This window comes from Pinus tabuliformis, chromosome 4_1, assembly GCF_031772625.1.
Source record: "Pinus tabuliformis cultivar Carrire ecotype Pingquan chromosome 4_1, CPIR1, whole genome shotgun sequence".
Lineage (NCBI taxonomy): Eukaryota > Viridiplantae > Streptophyta > Pinopsida > Pinales > Pinaceae > Pinus > Pinus tabuliformis.
The window spans coordinates 519,448,603-519,474,994 of NC_142303.1; positions in this window are offsets into that span (position 1 = coordinate 519,448,603).

Here is a 26,392-nt window from a genome sequence, read left to right on the forward strand (position 1 = left end):
TACAAAAAGCTAATCTATTCAGCATATATCAACATGTTATTTATAAGAAAAAGATGCTGCAACTAATTCCTAGATTTATGCTGCCAAAAGACACGTAAATCTCCTTGAGCCGAGATCTAGCGTGATGGTCATGAATTCATGGAGTGGTGGCTGCTTGGTTCAGTTCACGGGCTGCTCTCCAGGTGTGCTAGTACCTCCAAAAACTAAGGATCATACCACGCAAACCTTCACGTGGGCAAAACAGAGCCATGCCACCGCAAAATTCCTCATTTGGCCCTTCCTTTAACCATTGTTGACCGCGACTGTTTATGAGTGATTTGGTTGATCTGAGGGGACACACCCCATGTACATGTCACGTGCAGCTTACCCATGTGGCTGGTTTCTCCATTGGACACCTGTAGCATAGCCTTTAACAAAATGGCTGCGGAAACTTGGGCTGGCTGCGGAAAGTGACAAGTTTCCGCAGCTGCTTGAACAAAAATCTAAATCAAACAACAGTCATAAAGATAGTTAGGAAACCATTCCATAAGCTCTTTTTAGACTATTATGCAACGATTTGACAGCTTGGTGGATGAAATAAATGGAAAAAGAAGGCTGAAAGGGTATATAGGGATGTGTAGGTTTGGGACTCAACATACCCCCACTGTGAAGGTGTTACATGTCCTCATGCAACCAAAATTTAGTCACCCCTTTCTAATCCATATGTTCTGATGCTTCTGCTAGGACATCTAGCCCTCTTTTCTTCTTCTTTGGTGTTACCACCATTCTTGGTTTCCTTATTAGACACCTGAACTTGAGATTAATCAATGCTCTGCTCAACTTTTTTCACTTTTTCTTCAGCTTCTTCAGCTTCTTGTTTTTCTTTTGCCATAGTCCTAAATGGAGCATAGTGTTATCATGAATAATTTTATCTACCTTTCTCTACTCTTTGAGTGCTTCATTTTCCTGCTTGATATGCCTATTTAGGACTTCTAACTTAAATACTCCTATTTTAAGGACTGAACTTGTGCATCTAGTGGCAGAGTGGTACTTGGACCTGCAGCTGATTTTTCTAATGATTCCAAGTAGTCATATACTTCCTGTTGATTGGGGTCTACTTCAGGTGTCTTTCTTGGACCAAGTTCAAAATCTGGTGGAGGAGGAGGATTGCTCTCTAACTCTGGTCAAGAAGGGCTTTCATCATGTGGAGGACTGATTTCAATGCTTGGTTGAGGATGAGGTGGACTACGGCTAGCTGGAGTTTTCTCAGGTGTCTCTCCACCCAAGTCAATGAAGTGGGGCCGTTTTATTTGCGTTTTACTCCCTTTTCCTCTTAACCTTGTGCTTCTCCTTAAGTATGGTGGACTAGTACTCTTTTCTTGTATACTCTGTTTTCCTTTTTCCTTTTTCTTTGCTATAGCAGCAGCCTGAAGATGTACTAATATTTCTGACAGTGGTTGATAATCCTCCTCTATGGATTGCTCAGGGGATGGGTAGACTTCTTGGATGGTCCTTTTGCCTTTTTCTTTCTTCTGTTTCTTGTCTTTAGCTCTATCTTCTTCTTCTTTTTGACCGGTTTCTTGAGTTTCTATAGTAGGGAAGTCTTGGACTGTAGTGCTCTTTTCTGTCCTCCTACTTTTTCTTGGTTTCCTCGGTGTGCTACTTTCAGAGGCCTCAGATGGCTCTTGGAATTAGTTTGTTATCAAGAATTGCTCCCATGTATCTTTGTTTTTCCTTAAGTGGTCTTCAATAAGAATTTTTATAAGTCCATGATGGTATAGATGAGGGTCTATATTGCCTATGTGTTTTAGGACTCTAATGCTCATCTTCTTCAAACTCAAGAGCAAGAAATAAGGCAAATTAAGAGTCTGATTTTCTAAGAAATTCATAAACAGTCTAGCATGGTACATATACATCGAACCGAAGCGTCCTTCACAGGTGACAAATTTTTGGATAACTAATAGTAGGCTAGCCCATTCTTCCTTTAATGCATGAACAGGAATTCCTTTGGTAAACACGGTGGTGTCCATACCTGGGTTTCTTAGCATGATTCTCCATGCCTGTTCATCCACGCTTTTATTTTTGAACCATCTCTCACCCTCCTGAGGTAAGCCTGTAGCAGTTGCTACCGTTGTTTCGGTCACTGTGAGTTTCAAATCTCTAATCTCCACTTTCTGGCCATCAAATGACCGTGCAAAAGCCTTGGTTACTTCTTTGTTATAGCCTTTAAACCTTTGAATGAACCGTAACCATTTAGCTTTCTTCAGTAAATCCTTGGCTTGAGGGTAACCTTCTAGATATTTTGGTCCTTCTGGCTCTGCCCTGAGTAGTTTTCCCATTTCTTTCCCTGTTTCAAATTTCAACTGAGGATACAATTGCGTATGAGGATTTTAGCAGAGGACAGTAGCTTGGTTGCAGGGTTTATGGTAAAAGGTAATGGCTGCAATCGATAGCAGGTAACGGGAATGCTTCGGATTACAGGCGGAATAGAGGATAGACAGTAGTGAATGGGTTTACAAACTGAAGTGCGTGTATATGAAAGGAAGGTCTTAAATGAAATGGTAAGTGACCAGTAGTGGAGGCGAGATCTTTTTTTTTGAATTAACGGTTGCGTACGGGAGATCACACATTTTAATAGATAGCCGCGGAAAATACGGTGAAGAAGAGCCATAAAGAGATTGGTCACATCTCATGAACGCAGGTGGAAAATGAAATTGCAGTTAACTTGAGTTTAAACCCGAAAAACCCATCATGAGACCGTTAAGAAATGAATGCTTGGTGTATGGAATAATGTCGTGGGATAGGAGTGGGTAATGGAGCTATCATATCGAATCATTGCACATAGTAGAACTTTTCATGGTTTGATAACTATGCATAATCATGACTTTAATTGCTATTTGATAAAAAAATTTGCTCATACCTTTGGAAACTTTGTCATTTCTTGCCCATAGCTTTTAACCAACTGTTCTTTCTTGATGTCTTGGAGATGCTCCATGTCTTCATGGTATTTTTTCACTTACACCTGCATTTTCATGATTTTTGTACTAACATTTTGACTGTGAATTTGAAAAACAGAGTGGTGGTGGCTGCGAAAATTGTTTCTGGCTACGGAAATTGTTTCTGGCTGCGGAAACTGCTTCCAGCTGCGGAAACTGGGACAGCACCTACTTAGCTGAACAAATGTGGTTAGAAAAGAACTAACTGAGTGAAAATAGTTTTGAAAGGAACTTTTATTGATGAAATGAGAATGAAATGAGTGGAATGGAATGAAAATGAAGCGAAGTGAAGTGAAGAGAAACTGTGAATGAGATGGAGATGAAGTGGAATGACAAATGAGGTGGAGTGAAGATGGAAAGAGAAGGAGAGGAGATTTTTTTTTTGGAAAATATAGAGTGTCAAGTGTCCTTGATTTTCACTCCATATTTTCTGTATAAGACTGCCAATCTATGATTGGTTTTCAGGCTTATACAAATTTATTTATTTATTTATTTATCTTATTTATTTATTTATTTTTAACTGAAAGAATCAAAGGCTAGGCTGGTGGGGAAGAAGGATTCTTCTCCACCAGCCTTATTGCAGAATTCTCTTGGAACATCTTGACAAATTCTTCTTTTGAGAGTGGCTTATGATAAATTTTCAATCGGTGGCCATTCACAAGAAAAGAAATCTGAAATTCATCAATGGTCTTGACTCTTACTGCTCCATTATTAAAGACTTTGTCAATTTCATATGGCCCAAGCCAATGGGTTTGAAATTTACCTTTAAAGTCTTTAAACTTGGAATCAAACAGTAATGCCCAATCTCCCTCTTGAAACTTTCTCTCTTTGATGTATATGTCATGCCATTTAGCTCTTTGATGTTGAACTAGATTAGTCTTTAAAATTGCTTCTTTTCTGATCTCATCTAACTCATTCAGCTGCTCCATTCTGTGCTTTTGGGCTTCTGATAGATTCATCCCCAACTGGACTACCATCTTGAAAGTCTTGACTTGAAACTCAATGGGGAGCAAGACTTCTTTCCCATAAACAAGTTCATAGGGAGAATGTCCTGTTGTATTCCTCCATGTAGTTCTGTAGGCCCATAAGGCTTCAGGAAGCCTTTCTGCCCAATCTTTTCTGTGTAGATGAACAGTTTTGGTGATGATGCTCTCAAGAACTTTGTTTGTAGACTCCACTTGGCCATTTGCTTGCGGATGGTAAGGAGTAGATTTTCTGTGCTTGATTTTGTATTCTTCCATCAGCTTCTCCATCAAGTTAGATGTAAATTGACTTCCATGATCTTTCACAAATTCTCTTGGGACACCAAAACGAGTAAAAATATCCTCAAAAAGAAATTGAACAACTGAATTTTCAGTGGCAAAAGGCAATGCTTTAGCTTCTACCCATTTAGTGACATAATCAGTGCATACCAATATATACTTTTTCTGTTTAGATGGTGGATTAATAGGTCCAATGAAATCTAAAGCCAATTTTTCAAAGGGTTCGATGAGTACCTGTGGTTGTAATGGCATTTCATTTGAAAGAGTCGGTCTCCCAACTCTTTGGCAGCTGTCACACCTTCTGACATATTGTTTTGCATCTTTGAAAAGGGAAGGCCAATAATATCATAAAGAAAGGATTTTATAGGCCATCCTTTTGTTAGCAAAGTGCCCACCGCATGGTTCATCATGACATGCCTTAAGGATGTCAGGAATTTCATCTTCCCGAACACATCTTCTGATCACACAATCTAGCCCTGTTTTAAACAATTCATTAGAAATCCATGAATAACTTGAACTCTCCTGAATAATTTTTCTTTTTTCACCAGGAAATAGATGTGGAGGTAGCTTTCCTATAACCAAATAGTTAGAAATATCTGCATACCAAGGAGTCTTAGTAGTTATTGCAAATAAATACTCATCTGGAAACTTATCCTCTACAAGATAATCTTCATTAGTATTTTGGATTCTAGACAAGAAATCAGCTACTGTATTTTGTTTCCCTGGTCTATCCAACACAGTAATATTGAATTCTTGTAAAAGTAAGAGCCATCTTGTAACTCTGCCATTAGTAACAGGTTTATTCATGAGATATCTAATTGCAGAATGATCAGTATGGACAAAAGTTTCATAGCCAGTTATATAGTGTCTAAACTTATTGATTGCATGAACAACAGCTAAGAACTCTTTCTCAGTCACAGTATAGTTTAACTCGGTGGGAGTCAAATTTTTACTGGTGTAGTAAATGGCATAAGGAACTAAATCCTTTTGTCCCAACACAGCTCCTAGAGCTGTATCTGAAGCATCTGTGGAAATATGGAAAGGAAGTTTCCAATTTGGCCCTCTCAAAATAGGTGCTTCAGATATTCTTGTTTTCAAAGTTTCAAATGCAGATTGACAATGAGGATCCCATTTGAATTCACAGTCTTTTGTAAGTAATTTGAAGAGTGGAGATGCTATTTTGGTGAAGTTTTCAATAAATCTTCTATAGTATCCAGTAAATCCAAGAAAACTTCTAACATCTTTTTGACAATTTGGAATAGGCAACTTGGAGATGACTTCAACTTTTGATCTATCAACTTTAATCCCATCCCCTGAAATATGATGTCCTAAAACAATCCCTTCAGTAAACATCATAAAGCATTTTTCATGACTTAATGATAGGTTTGTTTCTTTACATATTATAAGGACTTTTTCCAAATTCTATAATGCCTCTTCAAACGAATTACCATAAACTATAAAAGCATCCATATAAACCTCTAAACAATCATGGATTATATTGGAAAAGATTCCTAGTACTGCCCTTTGAAATGTTGCGGGTGCATTACATAATCCAAAAGGAAGTACTTGGTAAGAAAAAGTTCCCCATGGATAGGTAAATGTGGTCTTGTCCTGATCTTCAGGTGCTACCTGAATCTGATTGTAGCCACTAAAACCATCCAAAAATGAAAAATACTTTTTGCCTGCTAAATTATCTAATACCTGATCGATAAAGGGTAAAGGAAAGTGATCCTTCAAAGTTGCTTTGTTCAATTCCCTGTAATAAATGCATACCCTCCATTTACCATTCTTTTTAGGTACTATAACCAAAGGAGAAACCCATCGACTATCTGAAATTCGATAAATGAAGTTTACATTAAGTAGTTTTTGGAGCTCTTCTTTCACTATCTCCCTAAGGTTTGGATTCATCCTTCTCTGAGGTTGTCTGATCGGTCTACTGTTTTCCTCAATGTAGATGTGATGAATGCAAGTCTTAGGGTCAATACCTTTCATATCAGTATATTCCCATGCAAATGCAGTAGAATGTTTTTGCAAGATTTTGGTTAGTTCTTCCTGTTGTGATCTTTCCAAATTTTTGTTGATATTCAATGTTTTACCTGGAAAGATCTCAATGGCAGAACTACCAAACTCTTCCATAGAGAAAAGAGACATTTGTCTAGATGATAGATACTCAATGTCAGAATCTAACTGAAATTGTGTGTGGTCATATTCTAAAGATGTTTCAAAGTTTTCTAATGTGTTCAGAATTTGACTATCTTCACTAACTTCAGAAATGGTAAAGACAGGTTGTATAACATCTTCATCATCAATCCACTCATTATCTCCTATTTCTGTAATTGCTTTTGCTGGAGGATACAGATTGAATTTCTTTGTCGAATTACCATCAGAAATATACATATCCCCAGACCTACAACTGATGAAAGCGTTGGTTGTGGCTAGTCAAGGTCTTCCTAAGATGAGAGGGTGTCCTCCTAAATTACTCTTGGGGGTTAAAATTATGAAATCTACTGGATATTCCCAAGAGTCTAAGGAGACTGAAATGTCTTCTAATACACCATCTGGTTCAATAATTGATCAATCTGCAAGTTGCAGTAAAGTAGGTGTAAAAATAAGATTAGGAAGTTTCAGTTGTTCCATAGCCTGTCTACTCATAATGTTGATAGCAGCCCCTAAATCAATCAAAGTATTTGGAATTTCTACCCCATTGATATGTGTTTTGACAATTGGACTACCGGGATCTACATACTTCTGCATAGTATTTTTTCCCATCATGATGTCTGCAATTTTCCCTACCAGATGGATTCTTCTTGTATCTCTAGGTTTCCTTCCTGGTCTTTTAAGACTCAACTCCTTTATTGTTTTTGCTAGAATAGGAATTTCTCTAATGGCTTGTAACAAGGGAATCTTGATACAGACATTCTTCAATTCATCTGGAAAATCATAGTCAGGCAACAAGATTTGTTTTTCAACCCCTTTGTCAATTTGTAATCTTTCAGGAAAAGGAGGTGTGGATGAAGATGCAGGTTGCTCAACTATAGGAGTTGTGTGGGTTAGCTCTTTTTCTTTTTCTTTCTGAGTGCTTGGGTTTTGAAGATATGCTTCAGAACCCTTATTGGCTTCAAGAGAATCTTCCTCAGAAATGCTTTGCTTTTGGGCATCTATAGAAGTTTTATCTAAAACTCTACTAGATCTGAGTTGTACATCATTGAGAGGAACAATCATATAGGTAGGAAATTGTTGACCTTCTACCATGTAAGCATTTTGAGGGTTTTTATTATTGGGGTTTGGCAATGGCTGGGAAGGAAGTTGATTTGACTTCTGTTGGAATGGAAGCAAGAGTTGAGAATTTGGGTTCTGTTGAGAGGGTTGTTGTTGTTGAAATGGCAATGATAGTTGTGGATTTTGATTTGGAAGTTGTGGAGCTTGCTGGTTTTGAAAAGATGGAGTATATTGATAAAATTAAGCAAATCTCCCATAAGGATTTTGCATGCCTTGTACCCATGATTGAAAAGGATTTTGAGGTTGGGACCAAGGTTGTTGCCAAGGATTCCAATTTGGTGGGGTTTGAAAGTTCATAGAGTTATTAAACCCTTGGTTTTGTTGCCCCTGCCAAGATCTCCTTGCAACAAAACAAAGAGACTCAATTCTATTTGGATCTTCGTGGAAGACAACTTTGAGCCCAGGAATTGAAGGAAATCCTTGGTCTCATGATTCTCTGAACAAATTGCACATGTTTCTACAACTTTTGCATCCAAGGGACATTCCCTGAGAGCATGTTTTTTTCTACATTTTGGGTAAAAGATGGCTAAAGCTTCAGCTTCAGCTTTCTGCTTATTGTGGATCTTAAGAGTGTCTAGTTGCTCACTAAGACTCCCTAAGATATCAGTTTTGAATTCATCAAGCATATTGCCAATCTCAGCCCTACTTACTGATCCAGTTGCAGATTTGTTTGCTCTGATGAGAGAAGGATCTCTAGGTCCTTTTCCAGTTTTAGATTTTCCTCTTGAGAGATGGACACACAGCTCTGCTATATCATGAAGTGGAAGTTGAGATATGTCTCCTTTTCCCATCATGTTCAAAATATCTATCCATTTGTCTCTAATGGCTTTTAATAGAAGGGCTTTCAAGGTTTCCTCATCTAAGTTACTTATTTTTGCTCTTTTGAGATTGTATTGGAATCTTTCAAGTAAATCCTCCAAGTTTTCATCTTCTCTTTGTACCATCTTAAATACTTCATCCTTGTGGTTGGTTATCAATTTTCCTTGAATTTTTTTATTTATTTATTTATATATTTTTTTAAGAAATTGGCTACCTAGTTTCACTTTCTCGGCAATGGCGCCAAAATGTTTGGTCAATTTAGTGTGTTCTAAATTGCTAATTAAAATTTCAATCCGGGATTCGTAAACTGACGAAGTGAAGTGTACTATATGTACAAGATAACCATTTTCTTAGTCTTCTGTCGTTTTTGAGTTTTTTAGTTTGTTTTTGGATTTATCTTTTATGGATTCCCTAGTGTGTGATGGCGAAATTGAAAGTTAAGTATGGATGGTAATGGTGATTTCTACAGTGATTTTCCAAACTTAAAAGTGTTCAAAAAGAAAGCTCTAAACTAACTGTAATGAAATCAATTCTCAAGAGGAAGTAAATGTATCAAACAGTGAACTAATGACAATGGCCCAGTATCCTTACTGCTGTATGAAAAAGAAAGTAAAAACTGAACTTAAAGCAACTCAAAGACTGAAAGCAAAGCAACTAAATCACACTACTTCAACCCCTGTTCTGATCCTTTACCCTTCAACTCAATCTGCCTTATGGGAAGTAATCATAAACAAGCTGAGTAATATGATATCTAAATTGCAGGATATTAAATTTCATAAAAGGAAACTAATCACACTACTTCAACCCCTGTTCCGATCCTTTACCCTTCAACTCAATCTGCGTATAGGAAGTAATCATGAACAAGCTGAGCAATATGATATTTAAATTGCAAGAAAGCAAACTAAATCATACTACAATAAGTAATATTTTGATTCCTTAATAGAGTCACTTGACTATAGAAAAGAAATCATAAACAGATGAGTAACATGATGTCTAAGTAGCAGAAAAATAAATAAGCAAAACACAATTTGAAAAATGACAGTGCTGGAATTAAACTTCAGGAAATGAAAATCAGCAGGAAGGACAAGATGATCTCATGTCAGTAGTTATCAAAAAAATATGTAAATCTGCCCGGGCTACCTACAACAAAACCTGTAAAAGAAGCACTGATCAGCTAACAGTTAGAAAAGAAACATAAAGGAAATATAGACAGCAAATGAACATCAGAACAACACACTATATATACAAGCAATGATTAAAAAAACAGTAAATGAAAGCAAGTAAGAAACTATACAAAGCTCTGGTGTACAGGGGCCCTCTGCAACCTCGGCCAGTCAATCACTTAGTCACAAATCAGATTCAGAAAAACTGTCTTCTCATGTATTTAAAGAAAAGTGAAATGCGGTACAGTGGGTGACAACAGTCGAAATTACAATACAAAAAGCTAATCTATTCAGCGTATATCAACGCGTTATTTATAAGAAAAAGATGTTGCAACTAATTCCTAGATTTATGCTGCCAAGAGACACGTAAATCTCCTTGAGCCGAGATCTAGCGTGATGGTCATGAATTCATGGAGTGGTGGCTGCTTGGTTCAGTTCACGGGCTGCTCTCCAAGTGTGCCAGTACCTCCGAAAACTAAGGATCGTGCCACGCAAACCTTCACGTGGGCAAAACAGAGCTGTGCCACCGCAAAATTCCTCATTTGGCCCTTCCTTTGACCATCGTTGACCACAACTGTTTATGAGTGATTTGGCTGATCTGAGGGGACACACCCCATGTACACATCACGTGCAGCTTACCCATGTGGCTGGTTTCTCCATTGGACACCTGTAGCATAGCCTTTAACAAAATGGCTGTGGAAACTTAGGCTGGCTGCGGAAACTGACAAGTTTCCGCAGTTGCTTGAACAAAAATCTAAATCAAACAACAATCATAAACATAGTTAGGAAACCATTCCGTAAGCTCTTTTTAGACTATATGCAATGATTTGACAGCTTGGTGGATGAAGTAAATGGAAAAAGAAGGCTGAAAGGGTATATACGGAAGTGCAGGTTTGGGATTCAACAATACCCCAGGAAGATACACTTACGACTTCTAGCACCAAGTTTTTTTCTATGTACCTTTGGTATCAAAGCATAACAGGTGGAACCAAAGACCCTAAGATGTTTTACCGAAGGAACATGTACATACCACAATTCATAAGGAGTCTTGTTTCTTATAACATTAGATGGACATCTATTCTTTATATATGCAGCACATAGAACAGCATCAGCCCAAAACATTATCTTTACATTTTTGAAGAAAAGCATGGATCGTACCATATTCAAGATTGTTCTATTCATTCTTTCAGCTACACCATTCTGTTGGGGATTATAAGGCACAGTTGTTTGATGTTTGATCCCATGTTGGCGAAGATAGTTTTCAAATTCATTTGATGTGTATTCTTTTCCATTATCAGTGCGAATAGACTCAATATGAGATTGTGCATCATTTTCAATCCATTTATGAAAATTCTTGAATTTTTGAAAAGCATCAAATTTGTTCTTCAATAAATAAACCCAGCACATTCTGGTGTAGTCATCAATAACTATTATGATATATTTATTTCCATTTGCAGAAGGAACAGGAATTGGACCACATAAATCTGAATGAATGAGTTCAAGCTTCCTATGTGCTCTTGAATGTGAATCATGAAAGCACTGTTCGCTATGCTTTCCTAGAATGTAAGCATCACATTGCTTAAGTTTCCTAGGAATTGTAGGCAAACCAGCAACACCATTTTTCTTCAATAAGTGGAGACTGTCATAGTTCAAATGTCCAAATCTAGCATGCCATAATAAACTTGATGGAAGTATACCTTCTTCATGATGACAATTGTCTGAGAATGTTGTGCATGAGCAGATGTTCCTTGCAGTTTGATAAGCCTTTCTTCTTCTATTCCCCTCATGACATGTGAGTGGTTAGATGCTTTTCTTACCTCAAGCTTGCCATCAAACATATGAATGGAGTGGCATTGCTGGTGGATGTGGACCAAGGACAACAAGTTTCTCTTGAGCTTTGGGAGATATAGAACATGATCCAGAAGAAAGTCTGGAAGACCAGGCAGTTTAAGCCTGATTGTGCCAAGCCCTGATGGCTTGATTTTTTATTGATCTGCAAAGTATACTGCTCCATCAACATTGTCAGTGAAATCTTCAAAAAAATCTTTTCTGTGAGTCATGTGATAGGTTGCTCCTGAATCAAGCAACCAATCATTTTTCCAGGAAGTAAGTGAAGCATTAAACAAATCTTCATTTACTCCAATGTTACATTGTGCCTCAACATAGTGAGAAGATTTAGGTTCTTTACCTTTGTCTGTATCATCAGTTTTACCTTTCTGTTGGTTTCTTTTCTGCTCAATTTTGTCCCATGGTAGCTTGCATGTAGAGGCATCATGTGATCCATTTCTTTTGTAGCGAATGCAATGCAGATCTGCCTTTTCTCCTTGAGAATGTCTGCCCCCCCTGCCTCTGAAATATCTTCCTCTTCCTCTTCGTCCACCTCTTCCTCTTGTAGAATCTTGAGCAGGATGCTTTTCTTTATGAGCAAGGCACATAGTCCCTTCAGAAGATTCAGGGGTTGTCTTCTTTCTGAAAGCTTTCTCTCTTTCAACAAACTTTTTCACAAGAGAGTCAAAGGTTATATCTTTAAGATTTCCATTTGCTTGCAATGACTCAAGATAATTGGAGTAAGTAGGATAAAGTGCCTTGAGAAAATCAATAAGAGAAATATCCAATTCAACCTTAGTGGATTTGATATCATGCATTATAGACTTTACTTCAGATGCAAGAGAAAGAGGATCATTATTTTGTAGTTCAAGAGTGAAGAGTTTAATCATGAGTTGGACAACTTCAAGTGCAGAATGTGAGTCATAGAGTTCTTTCAGCTTTTGTAGGGCTTCAAAGGCAGTTGAATATGATGAAATATGGCGACTCACCTCTTCATTTACAGATGCTACAATTAATGCATAAGATTTGCTGTTCTTGTTTTCCCAAATAACGAGCTCTTTGTCTGAGGTAGGTTGTACTGGGTCATTGTCTCCTTCTCCGACACACACTCCTTTCCACAACTCATTGAAGATGAGGGTGTGTTTTATCATCCGGGACCATTCAGGATAGTTCTCCTTGCCAGTGAGAACTATTCCTACCATGGAGATGATTGAATGCATTCTGTAAGAAAAAATTACTTCTGCTGATAGAAAACAATATATATGTTATACCTTCCACTTCTCAAATATATATGCTATACCTTCCATATACCATATAACATATTGCCATAAAAAAGCTTAATGAATTTCAGGTTCACTTTTATTCCCATTCAAAATAATATATTATCACTCCATATAATATATTATTATTCTTACACACATGAAATTCACTGCACCAATGTTTTCATGTAAAATGAGTATCGCACCATTTAAAAAACTGCGCTGGTAATCAAACCAAATCGATCACCAGGAGTATGTCGATTATGCCATATCAGTTAGCATTCAAAAATCGTGTAGTGCGAAATCAGAGGGGCCGGGTCAAAACAACGGTCACATATATTACTGCATATCGGATTCAATATTGCAAAGTCCTTGCCAGTAACAACTGGCGCTATACCGATGGTAATGTAACATGCCTATCAGACTCTCATATCTCGCAGTTCTTTAGTAGAGAAATACATGTCAAAAAAATATAATTGCAGACAGATTCTAAGCACCTTTTGAACCCAATAAGAAGTATTCAAAACGTATTTGAAACAACAGCATTCAAAACGTATTTGAAACAGCATTCAAAACTTATGTCATGATACCATGCATATGCAGCGTTTAGTCGAACACGGTCTTTCACCAACAAAATAAAATAAAATAGTTCAAAGCTTATACACTCCTTTGCACCAATATAGTTCCAACACACCCTTCAATGCTCATCAGCATATTTCCAACACCGTTCAATGCACAACAACTAAGTGTCGATTCAATCCAAGCGTCTATGCAATTTGCAGTCACAGAGATGAGCCAACAACCAAACAACGGGGCCTGAAGGGAAACACACCATATGACAATGTTCATAAAATATGACAGCGTTATATAACAGGACAACGTGGTTTGGAGAGGCGGTATTGCGGGGTTAACTGTGGTATCGCAACTGTTTGAGAACCGGTGGTATGGGAGGGACAGCGTTCAATGTAACATATCACCATACAACATTCAATCGTGCTGATAACCATCACCATACACAGTCAATTCAACAGCGTTCAATCGTGCTGATAACCCACAGTCAATTCAACAGCGTTCAATGTAACATAGTAAAAAACGCAATACCAATACGCCGAAAGCATTTGTCTGCCTTCCGCTCTGGACAGAGGCGTTCTTCAAAAATGCAGACGCACCAAAGTAATCTTTCACCAAAGCAATCCGGCGTGGAGGCACCAAAGGCATTGAGGACAGAGGCGTTGAGGCAATGAAACACAACGCAGAGGACAGAGCTCAGTCAGAACAGTGCTCAGGTCAGAACAACAGAGGACAGTGCTCAGTGGACAGTGCTCAGACCAGCGTACAACCCACAGTAGCAAAAATGAAGGGAGTTACAACTATTTTGAGAACTGGCTCTGATACCATGTTAGGCCAGGCAGTAACTCCAATAGGTAGTAAAACTGATTCTTCTTATTTCATTAGGTATGCTATTGTTATATACAAAAGGGTGTGACTGCTCAGTTCATCTCCTGATGACTGTTCACATTCCTAATTTAACTATTTACATAAATTCACCCAATCGTGAGGATTAGGTGTCAACAATTGAAAACTAACTATTCACCTTTGAATAAGTTACAAAATAAGTGAATGTTTTAAAGACCCATATTTATCTAACTTGCAAAGTGTCAGGGGATGATCTAAGTTTCATTTTCAGATCAAAGAGCCAAGTGGACTCATGGCAGAACAGGTATCATGTAAAACTAATTATAAAGAAAGGAGGATATATGGTCGGGGTTGTGAGGCTTCAATCCATATTATTATTACTCATATGTTTTTGGAGGTATGTGTATGCTATATATTGAGCTCCTCCATCTCCTTGATTTAGAAAAGATGCAATTGAGTGTGACAAAGCCCATCTTACATGACGAATTGGAGGTATGCATGTCTCTTCTTGGCTTCATTTTTTTTCTTGGAAGAAAAATCCATATGATTTCAACCTCCTCGTACAATGATTATGGTCTTCATATAAATCAAGGCCATTGTGTTGATGTTTCCCAACATGTCAAAAAGAAAGCGTATACACATATGGGGGATCATTACAATTATGAGAGAGATCCTCATATCAGGTTGGCGCTCCATAAATTTTGGAAGGTAAGAGGTTGGCTCACAGGGTTTGCTCCAAAACATGGTAATTTGAAAAGAAAAGGGTTAGGAAAGCATCACTCTGGCCACCTCTCTCTTTTAGTAACTTGCTGATTTTCTCCTCTATATACTCTGGTTGCAAATACAAGTTGGAAAAATTTGTGGTTAGAAAGAGGGTAGAGATTGGTCGAGATTCCTAAAACAATAGTTTGTATTTCTCTCTATATTAGAAAAGGTGGAGGATCTTGAGTAGATATAAATTATCTCTAAAGGTTGCTTTGTGCACTATATCAATGTTGAGTGCAAAAGGTTTCCATCACTTAGTAGGGTTGGTCACATGTTCCTAGTTCCTGAATTTGTCAATGAATGGGACACCAAATGCACAAAAGCATCTACAAGGTGTCAAATTCTTCTTGTCTTGTTAGAGATTCTTATTTGAGTCAACAAAAGGAGTGCTGACATTTTCTAATCATGTATGGAAGCTTATGCTCATCCAAGTAAGTGATTTGTTGTAAGTAAAGATATCCTCTCTAATGATGTTTTTTTATATGTATGTTTATACCCATCAATTTTATAATTATTGGAATTGGAAAGGGTAGGAGGTCCTGAGTCTGTCTTGGCAACCTGACTGCCCCCTATCTTTGTGGGGTACCTCAATTGACTTAGATATATATTGAAGAAGTTATTTCCTTTTCACCTAGACACAGTGAATAGAGGAGACCATGAGATTAAAGATGACATGTCACATCTTACCAATGAGGAATCGAGGGAATTAATGGAGAGGATTTCTCACCTCCATGAAAAATCCTCAATTTTCAAATGTAGTTTAACCAACTAGTCTCAAGTGTGACCACATGCATGGAATTGTTAATTGACCATAAAACCATCATGCAAAGAACTAAAGATTAATTGTCAAGCCTTCATTGGTGAATTCAAGAATTGCAAATCTCCATCAGTAAGACTCCTTTGGAACACTCCTATTTTAATAACTCCATTGCACAAGCACTGTCAGATCTACATGTTTCACTTCTTTAGTTTGGTGGTTCAAGGTTTGGTGATATCACTCCTCCATATTTCAATTAGTATGTGTTGCAAATTTTGTAAACTTTTGAATTTATTTTGGTGTATCTACTCTTATTTGTATAATATCTTATATCATAGAAACTAAAAATTTTGATGTAGTAAACGTCCCTTGGACAATAATGCTTATCAAAATTTTAGTTGGAATAGCCCTTTTTCAATTTACTTGTTAAGCTCATAACATAGATTTTTATTAATACAAAATTATTTTGATGGTTTAAATAAATAAATAGGTTATTATTTTAGTATTCTAATTGTATTAAATTGTATACAATCTCTTTCATGACCATTTAACCTGCATTTTTAATATCATATTAATTTGTTAAGATAAAAATAACCTATGATGGTTGATCTAAAAAGCATGATCCAAAGGGTTTAGTCTCAAAATACTATGAGCAGGTATCTTATACTTGGCCTTATACTCGTGAAAACGGGATGATGAAGCTTTTACAAAAAAATGCCATCGATTGGGATGAGATTTTGGAAAGGGGAAAAGATCCTCGCATCAATAGGTTTAAGACTTTGTCATAAGATGAAAAATTCTAGAACTTACTCATGATCTAGTTGTTGAGAGAGAACTTGAGAAAGCTAGAAGGCAAGAAGAAACTACGATGAAAGAAGAGGCTAAACTCAAGAAATTAAAGAAGAACAGTTTAGGCCACTTCAAAATCTAGAACATCAATGCAAATTTGAGGAAGATTTACAAAAGAAGCATGAAGAGGATGCTACTCAAGAGAAATTGGAAAGACAAAGAAAAGGTGTTGAGGCTAAGCAAAAGAAGAAAAATTTGCAAGAGTAGATAAGAAGGAGGAGGAAACCATTTAAAAAATAAACAAGATGATTAAATAGATGCTAAGTAGGAATTTCATCAATAATAGATTTGTTGATGTAATTGACCTAACCAGGGATGAAGAAGATTATCAATAACATGTACAAAGGTAGAAGATGAGGTTGTTTCTAAGGTAGCTAATGAAAATCAAGTGTTTACTCCAATATAAGAACCTAATCAAAGCAGACAACCAACTAGAATTCTAGCATTTGAATAGGATAAAGCATATAAAGAGGTACCACCAATAAACAATGGCAAAGAACTAGTAATGGAACACTTTCATAGTCTAGGTAACCTATAAAATATTTTATCATGGGGTGATCGACCTATCCATGAGATTATGGATAAAGTTTCGAATATAGAATAATTTATGATAATCACTAGAGATGAATGATTTTCAAGAGAATAGAGAGGAAAATAAAGATAATTGTGGATAATATTATGTTTTGTACTTGAGCAAATCCTTTTTTGGATGTTAAGAAGGAAAAACTGAGTTATTATCCACAAAAACATTTATTTCTCATGCCACTAATGACAAGGCTAGAGATGAGGAGGTTGAGGTAGAAGGGAGAAGAAAGGAACTTGAGTTTCTTTTGATTTAGGTTAGATATTACAAAGGATCTCAAGTGACAATGCTAGTAGATGATATTGTAGCAAAGAGTGAGAAACATGAACATGTTAAAAGGACATTCCTGGAGAGAATAGTTTAGATTCAAGAGAAACATTATTTTTGTCCATAATACATAAAGAGGTTCCTAGATAGAGAAGGGGGGGCAGAGGAGGGGGACTTCAAGACCAAATAGAATATATATCAAGTAAAAGCAAAATGTCCAAGGAAAAGAGGATCACAACATATAGATATTAGCAAATTAAAATATACCTAGGATGTAGGGATTAGTGCAACATTGGACATGAATAGCCACAAAGTGTTGAGCTTTGTACCTCAGAAGGTACTTATAGTATTGTTTCTTTACTAGAAGGACCTTGATTTGCCTCATTAGGAGTTTGCATTTGACATGCAGAGTGTGCAAGTGAGTTGCACATATGTTGATGTGGTGTGCATGTAAGGTAAGCTTAAATTATGACTTGTAGTTGAGTTAAAGTAGAGAAAGCTAAAGATAGGATAGTTAACTAAAGTAATGTTAGTTATCTTCAGTTAACCTGATACCCTAAATTTGGCCTTCAATCTTAGCCTAGGAAAGTTATAAATTGAGCCTAATGTGAGGTGCTAATACACAATACTAGCACAATATTGAGAGAGGATTCTTAGTGAGCATGTGTTGGGTTCGAGAGAATGCAGTGAGGTTGGTGATCAATATTGCATTTTCTCGGTTGGGCTATTATCCCTGGTTGGGCTATATTTTTCTAAGTTTCTGGTTGTGTATTCATTCAGTAATAATTGTCGAAAACTGAATACTGGGTGTTGGGCTCGGAATGTCTAACACAAAGTTGAGGAACCATGTGAATGAATAATGGTCCATCTATCTCAAATTTTGGGATATAACGTTAGCTTGGTTATGAGTAATCTTCACTTATGTAGTATTAGTCAATCTGAGGTATTTTAGCAAATAAAGTATGAAAAAAATCTAGCAAATCACACAATAGTGTGAAGCTAATATCATAGGGATATCTTCAATAATAAAATGTCACATGCAAAAATACTTAGTCATTGAAGACAATATGGCTGGTTGGTGGAGTTATGATTTTATGTTAAATAAAGAAAATTTTAGGGGACAAATTCTACTCATGTGTTAATTTTCCAAGATTTTTCCCTGTAAAAAAAGTTGTTAATTTTCATTTTTTTTCTAAAATTTATTCACTCAAATTCCACGTGATAAAAATATTTTACCTAAACAATAGAGCAAAGCATAGGCCTCACCTTCTAGCTAGGTTTTCTACCATATTATGTTTTATATGATACATCTTGTGTTCATTTGTATGGATGGTGTGCTTCTTTTCTTATTTCTTTCATTTTGATTTTAGTTATTGGATAAATTGAACTACTAAGCTACTAATAATTAACCGAGGATCTAAAGAGATAAATTACATAATTTAATATTTCAAAATATTATAAGATATATTGTGATCAACTATTCTAATGGAATACCTAGGAATATTTAGTGATCGTCAAGGATCTTCCACCTACACAAGATCATGACTATGATATTCATTTGCAACCAAAAAGTGTACTACCTTAGGCCTTACAAGCACCCATATGCACAAAAGGGGTGAAATTGAGTATATGGTTCAATAAATGTTATAGGTTAGCATCATTCAACCTAGCCAAAGTGCTTTCTCTTCACTAGTAGTGATAGTTTATGAAAATGAAGGTTCATGGCATATGTGTCTAGATTACAAAGAGGTCAATAAGATGATCGTTAAAGATAAGTTCATATTCCTATCACAGAAAAATTATTATAGGAATTTCAAGGAGAAATTTTATTTACAAAGTTGGACCTCCATTCCAAAAATCAACAAATTGGTATGAGGCAAGAAGAAATCCCCAAAAAAAAGTTTATAACACATGAAGGTCATTATAAGTTTTTGGTGATGTCACTGCGACTTACTAGTCCATCTTCCACATTTCAAATGTTGGTGAATTCTATATTCAAAGTTCTACTCAAAAAATTTCATTTGGCATTTTTCAATGATATATTAATGTACAACAATTCCTAGGAAGAACATGTACAACATATTGACAAGGTCTTAAAACAATAGAAGGAGCAAAAACCGTAAATGAAGCCTTCCAAGTGTTCCTTTGGGGTTCATGAACTAGAATATTTGCGTAAATTGTATCTCATTAAAGTGTTAAAGTGGAACATAACAAAATTAAAGCTATGATGGAATCGAAAATTTCAAAAACTTTTAGAATCTTAGAGGATTCTTAAGATTGACAAGATCCTATGATAAGTTTATTGATAATTATGGTTGAATAACAGCATGTGTTATAATGTTATTGAAAAAGGAGACATTTTGTTGGACTTAAGAAGCAACCAATATTTTGAAAAACTTAGGAAGGTTATGTGCACAACTCATGTCCTAGCAATGCCTAATTTCAAAAAATCCTTTATTGTAAAGTGTGATACTTAAAGGCACATCATTTGTGTAGTTTTAATGAAAGAAGGAATACCCCTTTTCTTTCAATGTAGTTGGCTTGAAGGAAATGACTTACTCAAACCCATTTATGAAAATGAAATATTAGGCATACTACTTGCAATCAAGAAATGGTGTCCTTATCTAATAGGAAGACACTTCGAGGTAAAAATAAGCCATGATAGTCTAAAGTGCTTCTTGGAATAAATATTATCTTTAGACGAAAAATAAAAATGAGTTACAACAATGCTAGGATATGACTTTGAAATTATCTTAAAAAGGGAAAACATGTGATGGTACATTTTAAAGGAAAGAAGACGCAGACAATTTGCTTTGTGTTATTTCCACTCTACAATCTAATTAGGTGGAAGAAGCAAAGATAGAATGCACATAATATGAAAAGGTATGCAAGATCATTCCAAAATTATAAGAGGACTTGAATGCATTAATAAATTTGAGTGGAAAAATGATTCACTTCAGTTTCAAGATCAACTATGTTTATGTAAGATGTCCCAACTCAAATAGAAATTATTTCTGGTATTGAACACTTCATTTATAAAAGGAAATTCATGGTTCCTAGAAAATTACCACAAGATCAAGAAGGGTTTTTTGGAACTATATTCAAACCATTCTAGAACTTGATCCAAACTAGTGTTTAAAAATTTGTAGCTAAATGTTTGGATTTCCAACATAATAAGGGTGAGACAATTAAGACCCCAAGTCTTCTACAACCATTAGCCATACCAAGTTACCATTGAGAGGGGGTGCCAAGTGATTTTACTACAATTCTACCATAGTCTAAAAGAAATAATCATGACAATAGTGGTGGATTGAATCATGAAGCATTCCCATTTTTTCTATATTTGTAATTCTTTAAAATCAGGTATAATAGTTGCAACATTCATGGAAAATTTACTATATGCCCATATACAATAATATCTAATATGTTTCTCAAAAAACAAATGCTTTTGGTGAGCAAAGTTCTTTTCAATGAGACTTAAGTTCAAAAGTTAGATTGGTCATTTAAAAGGTCAATTTTTTTTGTTCATGTATAAGAATATTTGATATCACATAATCCATTACATTGCTACCAACCCATGGATACAAATAGCATGGTTATATTTCAACTACTTCATTAAACAATTGAAAATTATTAGGTCTCCAAAACTATAAACCATGATTAACTTAGTTTAAAAAATTATCTCTTAGGTCTTCTAATTTTATTTTTATTTATTAGCTAAGACAAAGTCCTCATTTAGAGGATTAAGGTTGAAATTTTTGAATAAAAGAAACCTTGAATAATAGTAGCACTATCATTCAAATTAAGTTAAACATCTTAGTAAAATAATATTGCTTTCATTCTAAGACTATAAATATCTTGATATAATTCTCTTAATTTTTTTTATATAAAAAAATAAAATTAATAAATAATTGTTTACTAAGGTAATCCAATTAACTATTACCTTGTTATGAAATATTATGTAAATCATAAAATTTAAAGTTCAAATTCCCTATAAATAAAACCAAATAATAATAATAATAAATCATTATTTTATAAATTTTATATTATTTATATTTACTAATTTAAAATTATTTTTTATGAATTCAATTCATTTTAATTAAATCTATATATTTTAATTAACAATTTATTAACTAAAAAATGAAATTTATTTAAACGCAAAAGAAAACTAAAATTATTACTCTCGTGTAATCGAACAAATATCATGTCACATTTAAAATATAAAGATATGAAACACTTTTGAACACTTAATTAGATGTAAAAAGATTATATATATATATATATATATATATATATATATATATATATATATATATATGATGATGATGATGATGATGGTTAACGTCTGCTGAGACCAAACATTGGTCTATCGGACCTAAATAAACAATTATTTATTTTGATTTAAGGTTTTATTCCTATGCTCAAAAAGCTTGGAGAGAAGCCTCCCGAGCTCACTATAATTTTGACATTGTAAAAGGCTAGGAAGGTCAATATTGTAACAAAGATTGTGAAACTGGGACCTAATGTGGTTGTATGTGGGGCACTCTAAGAGGAAGTGGTTGTCATCCTCGATGTTCCTATTCTCACATATATGGCAGATCCTTTCCATCCAGAGCTCATGAGAATTCGTTATAATCTTTGCTATATTAATTTTCTTCTTTGAGCTAGTTAAAATAGAGAGATACTTTTGATCTTCTAGGGTGGGGTTGATGATTTTCTTATAATAACTTAATTTTCTTTTAGCTCTAAATCTTTCGCACACCACATTTTTTCTTTGAACTTAGAAGTAACAATATTTTTAATGTTATTAATGTTTTACAATGCATCCTTCTCGTTGATCTCCCAATAGTTTAACTAGGCCCTTGTGTCTTTATGCCACCCCTGATTGAGCCTTAGGGGGTTTTGGCTGGAATTTAAAACTAGCTTAGGAAGTCTATGATTGTGTGTGTGTGTATATATATATATTACATTTATTTTTGATTATTTAAAAAATTTCCTAATATAACTATTATAAATTAGTAATAAAAATTTGAAAATTTAAATTTTCATTTTATTTACTTAATTTTTAATTATTTATAAGTTTATCTATTTAATTTCTTAATTATTTATAAGTTTAAATAATTTAATTTTCAATTCAAATACTTAATGCTATATTCATTTGTTTTATGAATTAAAATTATTATGATTCAATTATTGTGGAATACTATTATCAAGATTGTGTGATAATTATAATTGTTTTTTAAATTTTAATTATGATTATTTTTTAAGTTTTAAAATCCGTAACAAAAAATATTTCATAATATATATCGAAAATATGAATAATTTTTTTTAACATTTTCATAAAAATAAAATAAAATTAAAAACAAAAAAAACTGTGTTTAAAAATATATCCTTAATATTTCACTTTTATCTCATCTCATCAAAATATTTGTTATTTGAAAATGGCCCATATTCTTACTCAATATTCAAGTCTCATTCCAAAAAATTAAATTAAAAAAAAAAAGAAAAAACAAAAAACAAACTGTATTTAAAAATGTATCCTTAATATTTCACTCTTATCTCATCTCATCAAAATATTTGTTATTTGAAGATTGCCCATATTCTTACTCAATATTGTTCACACCTAATCTTCAACGGTTGGGTAAACAGGAACGTGAACAGTCATCCGGAAGATGAACTGATCCATCCATTTTATGTATATAAACAATAGTTATCTAATGAAATCATAAGTCAGTTTTCTTCTTCCCATTTTGTAGTTACCCTGGCCTGACATGGTATCAGAGCACAGGTCCCAGGTTCTAAAAATAGTTGTAACTCCTGCCTCTGTCCTGAGCGCTGTTCTCTCCTGAGTGTTGCTCTGCCCTGAGTGTCATTAATTCTCTGCGCATCAGTTAAAACAAAAAAATTGTCCTGCGATTCGCTGCCTCTCCACACCAGATGCACTGGCTCTGCAATAGATCATTGAGAACGTTGTAGATCCTTCCGTTGAGGAGATTCCAAACCGACGCCGACTTGCAGCTCGTTGTTCTCAGAGAGTCTGTTGGGCGCTCCTCCGGTGACCTTTGCAACTCTGAGCAAGGCAAGCTCAGCCTTGAGCTCCTTGAGCTGGCTTAACAACTCTGATCTGCTCTTGTTGCCGAGTTCATGAACCTTAACCCTGTTGCCATTTCGATTCAATTTTTTTTGCAAGTCCGCTCTGCGCCTCGGCTCCTCTCTCTATGGTTAAACCGCAGTAACACCCTCACCAACATGCAACAACAGCCTTGCATGTGATGACCTGACCCTGTGTCGACATCGCATGGTATCGTCAGATGCTCCCTGGATTGCCATTGCATCGAATGATTTGAGGGAACGGACCGAGGTTGCTGAATTCGTATCCGACCAGCTCTCTGCCATCAATCTGCCTGCAATTTCTCATCGAAAAGGTCTTATTTTCATGCTTAATTCTGTCCGTCAGAGCCATACCCGCCTCTTCAGTATATGACCGAATTCTATAAGCTCCGGGAAGGGAAGGGATTCGAACTCAGAGCCGGGTTGATCCAAGCATTGAATCTTTGTATCGTCAAAGGTTGGAGGCGGATTATCGAAAGCCGTTAGGTGATGTGCCAAATGAAAGCTACTATGCGGACCCTCTTCTGCAAAGGGATTTACGTCGACCTGATTTAGGAGCCTCTGTTGCTAGAGGCCCTCCTGCATATCTCGGATCATCTTCGCTGTATCGCTAGATTTATAAGCTGCTGAATTTTGAATCATAGGCTTACTATAGTTTCATTCCATAGTTTTAGTTATGAATCAGTCTTAATAACTGATCTAATTGGTACGGTACTAGACTATTTGAGATTATTGCGTAATTTTGTTCTGAACACCTCAGGCTGGGGAGGTCCGCATAAGATGTTGTATGTGGCTCTATACTTGAAGTGATATATTAATACAATGAAGTGAAGTGATCCCTTGCGCATTTTTGATATATTGAAGTGATATAGAATGAAGTGATATATTGAAGTGATCCATTGCGCATTTTTCAAAACATAGTAGTATTGCAGTGATATGTACAATGAAATGCTGATGCTTTTAGAAAATATTAGAGGGATTTAAAGGCTGTAACGTAAGGATTTTTTTAGCAGAAGTAATCTTTTACAGAATGCATTCAATCATCTCTATGGTCAGAATAGTTCTCACTGGCAAGGAGAACTATTCTGAATGGGCTTGGATGGTAAAACACACCCTCATCTACAATGAGCTGTGGAAGGGAGTGTGTGTCGGATAAGAAGACAAAGACCCTGTGCAGCCTACATCAGATAAAGAACTTGTCATTTGGGAAAACAAGAACAGCAAAGCCTATGCATTGATCGCAGCATCTGTAAATGAAGAAGTAAGTCGTCATATTTCATCCTATTCCACTGCCTTTGAAGCTTTACAAAAGCTGAAAGAACTCTATGATTCACATTATGCACTTGAAGTTGTTCAGCTCATGATTAAACTCTTCACTCTTGAACTGAAAAATAATGATCCTCTTGCTCTTTCATCTGAAATAAAGTCTATAATGCATGATATTAAATCCACTAAGGTTGAGCTGGATATCTCTCTTATTGCCTTTCTCAAAGCACTCTATCCTACCTACTCCAATTATCTTGAGTCACTACAAGCAAATGGAAATCTTAAAGATATAACCTTTGACTCTCTTGTGAAAAAGTTTGCTGAAAGAGAGAAAGCCTTTGGAAAGAAGACAGTCCCTGAATCTTCTGAAGAGACTGTTTGCCTTGCTCATAAATAAAAGCATCCTGCTCAAGATTCTACAAGAGGAAGAGGTGGACGAAGAGGAAGAGGAAGATACTTCAGAGGCAGGGGGGTCAAACATTCCCAAGGAGAAAAGGCAGATCTGCATTGCATTCGCTGCAAACGAAATGGATCACATGATGCTTCTACATGCAAGCTACCATGGGACAAAATTGAGCAGAGAAGAAATCAGCAGAAAGGTAAAACTGATGACATAGACAAAGGTAAAGCACCTGAATCCGCTCACTATATTGAGGCACAATGTAACATTGGAGTAATTGAAGATTTGTTTAATGCTTCACTTGCTTCTTCGAAAATTGATTGGTTGCTTGATTCAGGAGCGACCTGTCATATGACTCATAGGAAAGATTTTTTTGAAGATTTCACTGACAATGTTGATGGAGCAGTATACTTTGCAGATCATTCAAAAATCAAGCCATCAGGGCTTGGCACAATCAGGCTTAAACTGCCTGGTCTTCCAGACTTTCTTCTGGATCATGTTCTATATCTCCCACAGCTCAAGAGAAACTTGATGTCCTTGGTCCACATCCGCCAGCAAGGTCACTCCATTCATATGTTTGATGGAAAGCTTGAGGTAAGAAAGGCATCTGACCACTCACTTGTCATGAGGGGTATAGAAGAAGAAAGACTTCTTAAACTGCAAGGAACCTCTGCTCATGCACAACATTTCTCATATATTTCTCATCATGAAGAAGGTACACTTCCGTCAAGTTTATTATGGCATGCTAGATTTGGACATTTAAACTATGATAGTCTCCGCTTGTTGAAGAAAAATGGTGTTGCTGGTTTGCCTACCATTCCTAGAAAACATAAGCAAACAGTCTTTTCATGATTCGCATTCAAGAGCACATAGGAAGCTTGAACTCATTCATTCAGATTTATGTGGTCCAATGCCTGTTCCTTCTGCAAATGGAAATAAATATATCATGACATTTATTGATGATTACACTGGAATGTGTTGGGCTTATTTATTGAAGAACAAATCTGATGCTTTTCAAACATTCAAGAATTTTCATAAGTGGATTGAAAATGATGCACAACCTCATATTGGGTCTATTCGCACTGATAATGGAAAAGAATATACATCAAATGAATTTGAAAACTATCTTCGCCAACGTGGGATCAAACATCAAACAACTGTACCTTATAATCCCCAACAGAATGGTGTAGCAGAAAGAATGAATAGAACAATCTTGAATATGGTACGATCCATGCTTTTCTTCAAAAAGGTAAAGATAATGTTTTGGGCTGCTGCTGTTCTATGTGCTGCATATATAAAGAATAGATTTCCATCTAGTGCTATAAGAAACAAGACTCCTTATGAATTGTGGTATGGACATGTTCATTCGGTAAAACATCTCAGGATTTTTGGTT